Raw genomic sequence first — 14198 nt, forward strand, 5'->3', positions numbered from 1 at the left:
TCTTTGGCTATTTTAAAATTAAAAAGAGAGAGAAGGAGAGAGGGCGAGACAGAGAGAGAAATGGATATTGATTGTAAAGATATGAGATCGCTCACAGATGTGAAGTAAAACCTGAAGACCAGGCCGCAGAGAGTTCAGGGACCAGAGCAGCTCCAGGGATCTGGGAAGCAGGAACTAAGGAGTGGCTTCTTCGAGCTCCTTGGCCAGGATGTGTCAGCGCCAATCACTGTCAGTCTATGAATCCCATGACTCAAAATTCAAACTCCAGAGAAAGAGCATCCGCTTGGTAGGACACTTTGACCATCCCACCAAAATCAAAGCCAGTAGGAAAAGGGGTTATCCCCCAAAGAAAAACTGGGAGATGGTAACCAAAGGGGGAGAGGATGAGTAAGACCCAATTTCTGCCCTCAGGGAGCTTACAATCTAATAACGGAATTAACACAAAACCCCCTGTAAGAAGAGCAGAAGGCAGAACACAGACGGTGACTGGGATCAGAGCGCTCATGAGAGGGGAAAGCACACTCAGCTGGTTTCATTAATGAAAGCTTCCTTGAGAGAAGCCCTGAAAAATGACAATGGGAGATGCAAAGAAAAGTGAACCAGGCACTGATTTAAGGAGCAAAGGCAAGAAAGGGTGAGTGAACTGAGGAACCGGCTAGGAGCCCACGGGATGAAGCCCAGGACCAGGGAGGGCTGAGACGGGAGATCAGAGGCGGGTATAAGTAGAGAAATAATAAATTCCTGTTACATAAAACAAAACTCAAATCATAAAATCCCATCATCCAGAGATAAAAGACTTTCAACATTTTGGTGAATTTCTTTCCAGATACCTCTTTACATATGTACACATAAAAGAAAGTCTGGAAGATGCTTTACAAGGGTAAACCTGACAAAATGCAACTAATGTCTGTGGAGAATGGAGAGGCGTGGCACACGAGGGCACCAAACAGGTGGCCAAGGGGCTGGTACTGTTATTAACAGCTGAAGGGAAATCTGAAGAAGCTGGCTGAGGACAGTAAAAGATGAGTTTGGCTTAGGACACGCTGAGCCTGAGCTGCCCACAACTCCTCTAGGTTTGCTTCCCAAGATGTAAACCTTCAGCTTAAAACAGGGTGGGTTAGGATGCACATGGGAGGGCTATCTGAAGCCCCAGGAGGAGACCACTGCAGGAGGGGGTAGGGTGAGAAGAAAAGAGACCAACCACAGAGCCTTGGGGAAACACAAACATCTGGGGCCTGACAGGAAAATTCAAAGTCAGAGAAGCAAATAGGAAAGGCACAAACAGTACAAGGAAAATCAGGCCTGCCCTGCCACAGAAACTAGGAAAAGGGGCAGCCCCCACAGTGACAGGGTAGAGGATGGAGATGAAGGCAAAGCCACAGTACGGTGGCTGCATGGTCATAGCAAAATGGGGCCAGAAGCTGGGCGGCAAAGGTTTCCATGATAGAGATTCAACAGCAACGAAGGCAAAGAGAAAGTGCCAGGACTTGAAGGGCAGATAAGTTCGAACAAAGTGTTTTAGCGGAGAGAAAACATGAGCAAGTTAGTAGTTAAAGGGGAATGAACCAATCAAGAGGATAAAATGTAAGACATTTTAAACAACAACGATGGCAGCTATGACTTACTGTGTAACTGCTATACACCCAACGCTGGTCTAGAGTTTTATCGCTACATATTTAATCTTCACCAAAACAGAAAAAGAAGTGCAAAGAAGGTTTACACATTTGGAAATTGGGCCTCTTGAGAGATGCCATGACTTTCAGGTTACATGGAAGCTAATATGTAAAAGAGCAAAGAAAAGGACCAGTGACAAAGCAAAGACAGGGAGAGGAGCTCAGAGGACACCTTGCAAAGGAGAAGGGACATGTCTCCTAAGAGACATAAGTGAAGGGATGCAAGCAAAGAGAGGCTGCAGTGCAGGCATGAACTAAAGAAAGGCTACCTTCCAGTGGCTCCTTTTGGATCAAATGAAAACTGCAGAACAATTTTTAAGTGTGTATTCTGGTAACCAAAGAAAACCACTATTCCTGTAGATTTTCTTTCTGAAGAATACTGCTAAAATGCTGTGAAGGTACTAAGTATTAGTTTAAGGTTTAGAAATAAAATTTTTATTTTCATTTCATATTGTAGCCCACAGGGATTTTAAAAATGCCTACTGAAAATTATGTTTGTTTATATATTTAACTAATCTTATAATAAAACAAATTTCCTGAAAACAATAAAAATAGGGGCCAAGATCTCTTTGCATTAACACTAACTAGGTAAAAACTCTATGGCAATTTCTCCTTATGACTTTATACAAACACATTTTCATATAGTTTTCATCTACATGGAGACTAAATTCTTCTCACACCTCATTAGTTCACAGACGCTTCCATATTTTTGCAGAAGCCTCAGTACTAACAGCAGGGTAATATTTCATTCCATTAAAATACTATTTCATGACCTGGTATTACATCAATTAACTTATGATAATGCAGGTGAACAGTCTATCCAAATAAAGAATGGGTAAGATTTTAAAAACAAAACAAAGCAAAACTTTGATTAGTCTTCTGATTACTTCCCAAATCATACATTTTAATCTCAGTTTTGCCTGATTAAAAAGGATATATCTCAACACCTCTGGCCTTATTTCAATTCCAACTCAAGTGTTTACAGTATGAAACATGGAGCACCCTCTTCTGAAATAAGAGCTTGTGAAATAAAAGATTTTCTTCTGTTCAAAAAGGGTAAAGCTACCTAACAAGAATGTAACCTAGGAAAATATCAAAACACATTTTGTTTGATTTTAGTATGTCAAGGTCAAATTGTATACTGCTTGACTAGACACATTCATTTCACTGTAATTTCAAATTACCTAAAAGTTTAAAAAGAAAGATGAAGATGGGGTAAAAATATTTCTTGTTTCTTGACTTGTCCCTTATAACTGACCTCATCACTATATATCAGGAGTCAGCAAACCAGGGCTTATGGGCCAAATCTGGCTCACTACCATGCTTCCCCCAAAATAAGACCTAGCTGGACAATCAGCTCTAATGCGTCTTCTGGAGCAAAAATTAATGTAAGAGCCAGGGGTATTATATTATATTATATTATATTATATTATATTATATTATATTATATTAATTATATTATATTATATTATATTATATATTATATTATACCTAGTCTTGTAGTAAAATAAGACTGGGTCGTATATTAATTTTTGCTCCAAAAGACACATTAGAGCAGATTGTCTGGCTAGGTCTTATTTTCGAGGAAACGGGGTACCTGTTTTTGTAAATGAAGTTTTATAGGAACACAGCCAGCTCAGGCAATTACACAGTGTCTCTGGTTGCCTTTGTGCTAAAGGCAGATCTGAAATTACAGCAGGGACTCCACGGCCCGCAAAGCCTAAACTATTTACTATCTGGCCAACCTCTGCTCCATATTGTAATGGGTTCAGGGAAGCTGGCAAGGCCTCAATCCACTCATTCTGAACTATGCCCGAAGACAACCGCGAGCCTGGGCCAGACAGAGGGATGGGTCATCAAGTAGATACACACACAGGGCACCAACCTAAAGAACATCGCTAACTGTTCAAATCACCACAGGATTCAGAAGAGATTCTACAAAATCACCAGTCCATCCACCAATCACCGATTCTAATCAACCCAAGTTGCCAACTTCATTTGTCAAGTTGTCACTTTCCTCATTTAGTATAACCTACAGATTAAAATAAAATTTTTAGGCTTCAAAAAAAAAAAAAAATCCAGCATAATGTTCAATGTGTAAAAACACATGGTCTACAAAAAGCAAATATCTTGCTGCCACAATTGCCATTTAATTAAACCATTTCGTTCTAAAAGAGTTGTGCATGCATGCTTCTGAGAGGCTTCTCCCTCCTCGTCTTAAAGCAGCTCTTTCTTCCAACCCACCATTGTCAATGAAACACTTCTGGCAAGGCACAGACTGCGGGACTGAAAACATTCACTTGAAAAACTATGGAAAAGAAACAGTAAAATGAATGTGAATGAGAACTAGGAAAACTGGATTCCAGTCCCTGCTCATTCACTAATGAGTTATACAACCCTGGATACATTTTTAAAATTTATCAATGTTAAATTTATGCCTCCATTTTCTCACATGCTAAATTAGAGGTTCTCAACGAATTTTCTGTTGCTACAAAATTCACATACTCATTCATATCACCGTTCTCAATGTCCCAGGGGGCGTACAAAGCTTGAGTCTCTTTCTTTCTATGCTCCTCGTCCTGACACCCTCATCACCCAAAGCGCTCCCCCCCCCCGCCCCCAGCCACAGGTACTCTATGCCGCTCCCCTTTACTTCTCCACAGCACTTACGGCATCTATAAATATCCTTTCATCACGAGAACATAAGCTTCAGAAGAGCAAGGACGTTTGTCTCTCTTGGACACGGCTATATTCCCCAAGTCCATGCAGTCCGTAACATGGAGCAGGCACAGGAAATAGTTGTTAAATAAATGAGGTATCACTTGTACCTTCCTAAGCGGGTCTCTTGCTTACTTACTCCCATTCTTCTTCAAGGAACTCTAAGTTTTCTCGAATCTCTAATACAAGTTGGAGCCACTTTTCATATCCAACACAGCTCACTACAGGGTCGTGACTGTTAATGCTGAAGCTAAATTACAATACTGATGTTTTTCTATTTATTTCATGTAGTGCCAAAAATGCTGTTAGTACTAATACTTAGATGAAAAGAATCCAGAGTTCATCTAATAGAAGAAACTAAATATTGTATGGATTTCAAAAATACCAAGTTCAAATATATAAATACAAATGTTGAACTTAGATTGTTCTAATTATTTGCTGATAAGATAAAGTACTAACCAAAAAATTTACCCTAACTAACACTTAAAAAAAGAAAACTCCTCCTAGACAAAATTTAAATCAACTTTTGATCTTATTATTAATTACTGAAACTACTGGTGTTCAGGCTATAAAAGAAGACTTAGGGAAAACCCAACAGCTAAGTTCAACTATTTGCAGGGTAACTGTGCAAAAAATACTTAGGTTTTATTTAGATTAGAACCGAAGGATTAGACTGGAATCAAAGGGTACAACCGAGAAACGGAGACTTCATGTATAAACAAAAACACACTTCTGAAAGCTACAGCTTTATGAAAGTGAAATGGGCTGCTTTGTGAAGCACTGACCTTCCCATCACTAGAAGTACACAGATACAGGACGACCACTGGATCAACCTTTGTACTGGGTGAAAGGTTAGACCTGCTCATTTCTAAAGCCCCTGTGCCAAGATGAGATTCCAGTACTATTCTGGTACCACTCATCACTCAGACGGACATTCTGAACTGAAATTGGCTATTAAAGAAAAAAACTTCAATTGCATGGTAGCGAGGAATATGAGGTGTGATAAAGAAAAAGAAAACACAGTGATGTTTAAATAAAAAAATTACAGTAAAAGACACATTTCCATTAACCCCCCTCAAAATACTCCCCCTCGCTTCGAACAAACTTATCCCATCGTTCTTGCCATTTTCTGAAGCAGTTCTGGAAGTCCTCTTTCATGAGTGTCTTTAGCTGCACTGTCTTGAATCATTTTGATTTTGGGGAAGAGCCAGAACTTGCACGGTGCCAGATCCGGTGAATAAGGTGGATGAGGACACACCGTAATGTTTTTATTTGACAGAAATTGCCTTATACCAGAAGCGATGTGTGACACAGGGTGTTGTCATGATGGAGGATGAAACTGTTTGCCCATTTCATGTTAATGCGTTGTTCGTGATCCATGATTTACAGCACACTTTAAAACACACCTTCTCTCAACCGTAGCTCACACCCGACTGACTGCACCATACAAACTGAAACTTGTCACACACTGTTACTAAAGTTGGACATGCCACTTCCTGTATTGAAGATCCCTGCCTTTCCGTTGGATGGACTCAGCAGCAGCATTCACCGTATTTTGTGATCACAACGGAAAGGTTCCGTGTCACACATCACTTCTGGTATATGGCAATTTCTGTCAAAGAAAAACATTATGGTGTGTCCTCATCCACCTCATTCACCAGATCTGGCACCGTGTGACTTCTGACTCTTCCCCAAAGTAAAAATGATTCAGGGCATCGAGGCAGCCACCACAGAGCAACTTAAAGACACTCACGGAAGACGACTTCCAGAACTGCTTCAGAAAGTGGCAAGAACAACAGGATAAGTGTGTTTGAAGTGAGGGGGAGTATTTTGAGGAGGATTAATGGCACTGTGTCTTTTACCGTAATAAATTTTTTTAAGCATTCACCATATTTGTTGATCACACTGCATACACTGACAACAAGTGAATTCTGCTGCTGTTGCCTGCATTTATACTAAGACTCCAGCGTTTTACTCACTATAACTTTTGTGATGATGCCCTGAGAGGGTCCCTGGGAAGCCCAGGCTCCTCAGACCGCATTTTGAAAAGCACAGTTCTAGAGATTCTAACTGGCAAAGTTAATAAACACAAGAGCAAAGAGATGGAAAAAAGAAAAGAAAGAACATCTCTACTTGTCCCAAAATAAAATCCCCATTCAGTAAGGTTATTTAAGCTACGGATTCATGCAAGTATCATAAACACCAGTGGTCAATGACCAATGTTTAAACTAATTAAACATATTTTCACACCAGAAGATTAACTTGCCAACAAATTATCTTGTAAATAAGACTCTCTGGCAGAGTTTTGAACTAGTGGCTCTTGATGCACCCAGTTATCACAACAGCACCCTCCCAGTCCAGCAGGAAATACAACTCACACAGAATCCACACCATTTAATGGCATGTAGCATCTCTCTACACCCCACCTTTCTCACTTTATAAAGAGTTGTGCAACTCCCAGGAACAAGAAGGATTTAGGGAAAGTGGAGCCAGGTGAGAAAACCATCAAGACCTATAAAAATGTAAATGTAAAACCTTTTCCATTCTTTGCTAACTCTTAATTCCAAGGTTTATCTCCTTAAAAATATATCCTTGAAATGTACATTTCCAAATAGACAATGTCCCTGGAAATTCTTCCTTGGGATTCTCAAAACAACTTGAAAAAAAGAAAATCTGTGAGTACCTTACAACGGAACAGGCTTCAACGGCAGCTGTCACTAGCAGACCTTGGAAAAATGGAATGAACATCTACCTCAAAAACGTGTAAGTGCCAGCCTTGCCTAATGACATCTCAAAGCCCAAATCTAAAAATGGTTCCACGGAAGTGTTTCACCAAATATTTTAATGATTCAAGAGAACCCCTTTTGCCCCCACAATTTGTTGAATGAAGAGATACAGTTCTCCAGGTAATTAAGGATTAAAAATTACTAAGCACAGAAGCTGTGTTAAAAATTGGAATAAAATTCAGTAAGGACACTACAAAAAGGTAATGACACATAAATACATGCTCAAACATGATTACTTCCCTATATGCACTATTATATACTGCATAACTTGTGGGTGACTAGAAAAGTTAACTTTAATAGGTTGTTTTAAAGGTCAAAGATAGAAAACTCTTTTGAGAAATTAACTGCTCTATTACTTTGCCCACGAATCACATTTAATAAACCATTTATAAAAAATACGGAAGAACTACTGCACAGACTTAACAGGCTTAAAAAGTGTGGGAGAGGATGGGGGAGACTGGCACCAACATACATGAAGTGTACTAGAAAAGTAACGAACATTGCAATGCAGTGAAAAACTGTTCTTTGCTCCGCAAAAACAAAAATACCTCAAATTTAAAAATGTTATATTAAGTGCAGTTCAGACATACCAAGTGGTCATTTAACTGTCAAAGCTATAGAGCTTTAAGAGTTGCTAATGTTATGTATTAAGTGAAAAGCACTCATGAACACAATATTTAATTTACACAATAATCTTTGTAAGAAAGTTGGGGGGGGACATGTAGAAGTCTTTATTAGGGAATGATTCTAAAATAATTTTAACAGCACAAATTGGTTGTAAAAGAGGAGGTATGGAGTGAAAGTGACAACTAAATGATCGCTTAAGACCAAATTCTGTGGATGTCAAAAGTATAGGTTGAACCTTATGAAACTGACAATTGAGGGAAAGAAGAACAGTCATATATTAACCATTTCTTAAGGCTCAACCTAATATTTACCTGGAAACATTTCTCTCAAAGTGTCTTCCTCAAGACAAATAATTCCATGTTGCTCACTGTGAAATCTACCTTCAAAAGGGTAGCTACAGGGATGTAAAACACAAAGCCTACCCTTTAAAGATTCGTGATATAGATTTGAAGACAGACACATGCAAGTAACTAATAAAAAGCAAGTTGAAACACAGGTAAGACTGAAACAAAAGGCAACGATGCTACAAGCTCAGAAAGAGCAACTGCTTCTGACTAGTGGATTAGAGACGGCCGACGTCAGCCAGACCCTGCGCTGAACACCTCACCTCTTGGAAAGCTGGGAAGAGGGTCAGCGAGGGTGATATCAGAGGGGGTCTGGACTAACACTATGACAGAAGGACAGGAAGATTTTGATGCAGTTTATATTTGGGGCAAAATCAACGTGGACACTGTGTCTGGTATAGGTAGAAGTCAGTGCTTTTTTCCTTCCACTCAAGGCAACATTTTGCCTAGAACATTAAGATTTCAGTTTCTTCACTCATCTACGTTGATGATAAAAATATCAACTTTCTGGAGGGAAATATATAAATATATATTAATTTAAAATATGCACACCTTCAATCCCCTCACTTCTAGGAATTCACTCTAAGAAAACTGCCAAACCCTGGCACAAGGATTTAGCTATGAAAATACTGCAAAGTTATAAGGATAGTGAACAAATGGAAGACTGGTTCAATAAATTACTTTCACTGATTGAACAAGTACTATGCAGCCATTAAAAACAGAATGTTGATCCTTATATACTGACATGGAAATATTTTAATAATAAAGAAAGAAATCAGCATGCAGGGTCAATTCACAGGTTTTTCCAAAAGAAAAAATGTTAATTCTGTACACATATATGAAAAAAAGTGTGGCTGAACATACAGCAAAATGTTATTAAGTTTTCCCTAGGTAATAAGATGACAGGAATAGTCCTTTTTTTTTTAAATACTTTGCTGTTATCTGATTTACAATGAGCAATGAAAAGGTATTTTAGAAATACTTCTTTCTGGGCAAATTCAGTTTTGTTTTAAGAAGAATTTCTTCCCCTAAGTTTATGCCGAATGCTATCTTATAATAGATGCCATAATTTGTGAATTCTGTATTACAGCCCTGAATCTACGCTTCAACACTTAGAACTCACTCACTGACTCCACGTCCATGTAAATTTTTAATAATATAATGACCAGAGCGGTGTAGATGGACGGTTTTCAGTGGTCACTGAAAGGGCCTTGCAAGCTGTACTTCCAGCACCATGAGCTATTACAACTGGCTGCTCTGCCTCCTGGAAATCAGAGGGAAAAGCGGAATCTAGGAGTCAGGAGCCCAGAAATCACTGGTCCTAGACTCAGGAAAGATGAAAGAAATGTGATTGGTCAAGGCCAAGTCTGGCCCTCAGAATGTAGTGGCCAATGAAACAAGGTGATCAGAAAAATAAGACGAGCTTGCCCATTCTAACGCCATGAGACCAAGGCAGAGATTGAGACCCAGGGAATCTTAACACGAAAACATATTCTTTAGGGTTAGTGATGAAAATAAAAAGAACCCAGAGATGAATGAAAAAAAAAAAAAAAAAAAATTCAGAGGAGCACTAGTACAATGACCACTGAGTTCAGCAGACTAATGCCATGGCAATAATACAGTACAAACAATAAAATAGAATCAAGTTCATAGCACGGCTGACTTTGCAAATGTAAAGGCGATGGGTGACCAGTAAAGGAACTTGAGCTGCACAGTAGTCAGAATACCTTTAAGTCACAAGCTGGACTTGCCTTAAATGCAGAGGGCATCCAAGGGACCCCTGCAGCCAGTGCACGCTCAGAAATCAGTATTAGCATTGGTATCAAAAGGCCATAAGCAAATGTAAAGAACCCACAGAGCAAGAAGGAAGTATTGATTACATGAGATTCAACTTTGTATGAGTTTACTAGTTGTCAGTTACTATGTGCCTCGGTTAACAGTAAATCTGTGTAGTTCAGCCATAATACAGTTTTGCTCCTTAATTAATCCACTTATTTCTGAGGTCTCAAGTCAAAGAATATCATTCAAATGTCATTTAAGGTCAAATATGGGGGCTCAGTTGCATGTGACCAACCATTCCATTCATGATTTGGGTAAGTCAAAGAAAAAAGGCACTATGAAGGCATTCCTCGAGGGCACCCTGGAATCATCTGGGAGCTTCAAAAATGAAGTGACAAAAATGAAATGCCCATGTCTCACCCTCAGATATTTCTACTTGCTGGGCTTCTCCTCACTTCAGAGATAAATGATTCTAACTGAACTGTAGTTTATAAAGGATTTTCAGCAATGATCTCCTCCAACTCTAATTTAAGGATCAGAAAAGCTCCACTCTGCTCAAAGAAATAATGGAACCCTCCCTAAATATGAAATGAAGAATCAACAATCACAATAGGTGACTACTTGTGGTTAATATTACTTCAACAGCTGGATACAATGCCAAAATTACAGTACCCATGCTTGCTATTCTGAGGACATTCCAAAATACACAATCCTTTTACTGGGAAATTTCCATTTCTGTCCTCCCATCCCCCCTCCAGATGCACTTCCAGATGAATAAAAGAAGATGGGAAACAGAAAGATTGGCAGGAGTCCTGGTTACTATGGCAGCAAGTAAATGAAATGCGAAAGCTCAAGAAACTGATAGGGAGAGCAGGAATCAGGTAGACGTCATGGAGCTCCCAGTCTTGTTGATTGCGCTCCTTCATGCACAATTCAGTTCCCTGCCTTCGCCTTGTATTTCAGCCTCCGCAGAGAGTGGAAGGGGGATGGCACTGGAACGGCAGGGAGGCCAGAGGAGGTAAGAATCAGCGGAGGATTTTGATAGTAGAGACAAAAGGGTTGTAAGAAAATTCTATTGAGATCCAGTGAAATTTTCTAGACATCAAGTGTATGAGTTTAGCAAAAATATCAGTTAGTTGACTGGATTGAGAAGTTTTTTAAATATGCACTGATAGAATCAGAAAATTGGGCTCTGGAGAGTCAGATTTGCATACCTTGCTGAACAACAGACCAAAAGTGGGTCCACCAAGCAGGCCACAGCAGTGGTTCTTAATTCGAGTGGTGGAGGAAAGCACTTAAGGGACTGCACGAGAAGAGCCCGGAGGAGAAAGACGCAGACAGGAATGAAAGGAATCAAACCACCCCTTAAGGTTCCGCTGCGTCCTGGAAGGAAGTGTGCCTTTCCTCTGGAAGTGTGCCTTTCCTCTGGAATCCCACGTGCATCTCTGCTCCTTCCACATACATCTTGCAAGTGTAATTATTTAGGAGTACACCTCCTTCCCTAACTAAGCCTCTCCAAGGTTGTATCTGACTCATCTTTACTAGATGCTGGAGATGCAAAGAACCTGGCATGCAGTGTGTTCAATAAATATTTGATGAACAAAGAATAAATGAAAAGATGAAAGCCTGCTAACTGTACTTAGCTAGTAAGGAACACAGGATTAAACCAAGTCATAAAATTCAAGGAGAAATAAGATCTTCATTGCAAGGAGGAAAACAGCAACTTTTTTGTTTTTCTTTTTTGAACAGGCAGAGATGCATAATAAAGCTAAAGCACATCCTTTAAAAACAGAGACGCACAGTCAAGGAACCAGGAATAAACAGGTGAAAGATAGAAACAAAAACAAAGATGCAGTGGGAGACTCATAAAGGTACCTCCAAACTTCTAAAGATCCTTGGGCCGTAATCAAAAGACCAATGGACGTTCAACTCCTTGAGTGTACAGAGAATATTACAACAAAACCCAGACTCTGAAAAGCTACAAAAACTTCTGGAAACGGAGTCAGCAAGCCCCATGCAGAGACAATAGGACTTTACAGAGAATCTGCCATAGGCTACCACAATGAAACTTCAAATTAGAATGAGGCCAGTAAAACCCAAGGACTGGCAGTCCTCATTCTATCTCTCACTACAGTCTAACATCCGCAATGTCTACCCTGAAGTACTGGATTCAACTCGGGGGCCACATATGAAAGGGGACATTGATTACCTCAAAGTTGTCCAGGAAAACTCAAAAGACCCAAATGGCAAAGGGTCTGAAACCCATGTCCTCTCTGAAACCCCAGAGAATGAAGAAGGGTAAGCCTAATTTTGAGACTTAATACATTTATCTTGAATAATTATCTTCAAATACTCCAAGGGAAGATACTTGGGAGACAGAACTTCGGACTATCAAATCAAAGTCAGAGGCAGATCTGGGGTCAATAGAAGAAAACCCTTTAAAATCAGAACTTTCTTAAAGTGGAATGAACTTTCTGGGAGAGGGGGGTTGATAAAAGTTCAATTTCTTGTGGATGGTGGTTGCACAGGTATTTGCTTCACAATTGCAGTTAATTCTCATTACTTGTGGAATAGGCCAACTAGCCTAATAAAATTTGTCTGTAAATCCAAAATCAATACTCCCACCACCTCTGCAGTCATTTGCAAACATGCGCATGCAGAGTTGTAGAAAATTTCAGTCACCCAATACACAACTCCCAGCTGAGGTCCAAGAAAACGGTGTTCTGCCTTCTTGTTTCGTGGTCTATTTAGTGCCACGGTTTTCGCATTTGAGTATTTTTATTGGTGCCTTCGCTGTTTGAAATGGCCGAGTGTAGTGCTGATGTCCCGGTGACTGTCCTGAGTGCGAGGAGGCTGGGATGCGCCTCGCGTTACACAAGCTTCACTCAGGCATGAGTGAGTGAGTTACGGGCCTTGAAGTCAATGTTTACCAATGAACAACATATACGTCTACAAGAAGGAAACATCAAACAAGGTTCTGCACTGATCAGTTGACAAAATGTGGTGACCAGCCAGAGGCTTACAGGAACCAAACCATGTTATTTCCCCAAGGGTCAAGGACTGGGTATTCACTAATTCAGTGTTCAAGATGACTTTACAGAATATATAACTACCCCAAATAACAATAATCAACCATATTCCTTGCACTGTACATCTGTTCATGTTTCATGGATTCAATTTCACAATGAAAGTGTCTGGATGGGCAGTGTTCATGCACTGTACAGAAGAATCAAATATATACCCTCTAATGCCCATTCAAATGTGAACAACCATCAGTTCTGCACTTACAGAAATCAGCAGAATTTTAAAACTCCCACTGAGCTTCTGATGGTCACACGTTCTTTAAGGGAGAACAGAAATGGGCAAGAGACCCTGCAATTTCAACCTTCGAACGTAAGTCAACAGGGAACACCAGGACTTCCCGGTAAGTTGGAGGATTCAACACATACATCTAATTATGCTCCCTCCTGAAAACTACTAGAACTACTGTAAAGGTTTTCTTGTTTGTTTTTTAAAGTACAAGCCTAAAGAATGAGAGAAAAGGGGGTAACAGCAATAAAAATACGGAAGTAAATGGCGAAAAGCAGCAATGGGAAAAACCAAGATCAACCACAGTTACACTATAGAATTCCTCAAAAAATCTGGGAATTGGTAATACTAAAACTTAAAAAGTTGGGAGACTAAAATTTAAAAAGTTGGTTGCAAGTTTAAGGAGTAATTCGATCCCTAGATGAATGTTTGGAGGTTTATTCTCTAGACTGGAGGACAAAGCCAGCTGAGTTGTACTATCATACCAAAATGGGATTAAGAAAAAAAAAATGCATACTGAATGCTGAGACCCCTGGGCTCTTTCCATGCTTAGCTCCCAGAATGTTGGCCCGAGGCCTTTTATCCTTCAATCAAAAACTGGAAGAATCTTCTTTGGGGAATCTGACCTGTTCTAAAGACACTGCAGGAATCACCCAAGCAACAGCCAGGTGGTGGTAATGGTCAAACAATGAAGCCAACAAGCCCCACCTACACATTCAGAGCATTTTCAGTCCACCCGAATAAATATAAGCAGACAGAGATCGGAAGCATTTGAGAAAAGGCTTTAACATGAGAGACCGACACAAACAGAAAAAACTAGAGTAAACTAACAACACAGGAAGAGAAAACCTCAGTATCTTCAGAGATGAGAAGATACAGCATCCATGAAACAAGAACAAGAGGCTATAAAAGAAAAAGATTTGGGGAACAAAGACACTCTTAAAAAACTTTAAAATCTGATA

The 14198-nt window shown here is 39.7% G+C and overlaps 2 protein-coding genes across 2 annotated transcripts in view; both read right to left on the reverse strand.

Annotated features, from left to right (window-relative positions):
* The window catches only part of MRPS6 (mitochondrial ribosomal protein S6), a 67862-nt gene that overhangs the window by 17725 nt on the left and 35939 nt on the right, over nucleotides 1-14198 (reverse strand). The gene's annotated exons all lie outside the window — the stretch shown is intronic.
* Nucleotides 1-14198, reverse strand: part of SLC5A3 (solute carrier family 5 member 3) — a 50412-nt gene that overhangs the window by 277 nt on the left and 35937 nt on the right. The window lies entirely within an intron of this gene.

The sequence above is a fragment of the Rhinolophus sinicus genome, linkage group LG01, assembly GCF_036562045.2.
Source record: "Rhinolophus sinicus isolate RSC01 linkage group LG01, ASM3656204v1, whole genome shotgun sequence".
Taxonomy (NCBI): domain Eukaryota; kingdom Metazoa; phylum Chordata; class Mammalia; order Chiroptera; family Rhinolophidae; genus Rhinolophus; species Rhinolophus sinicus.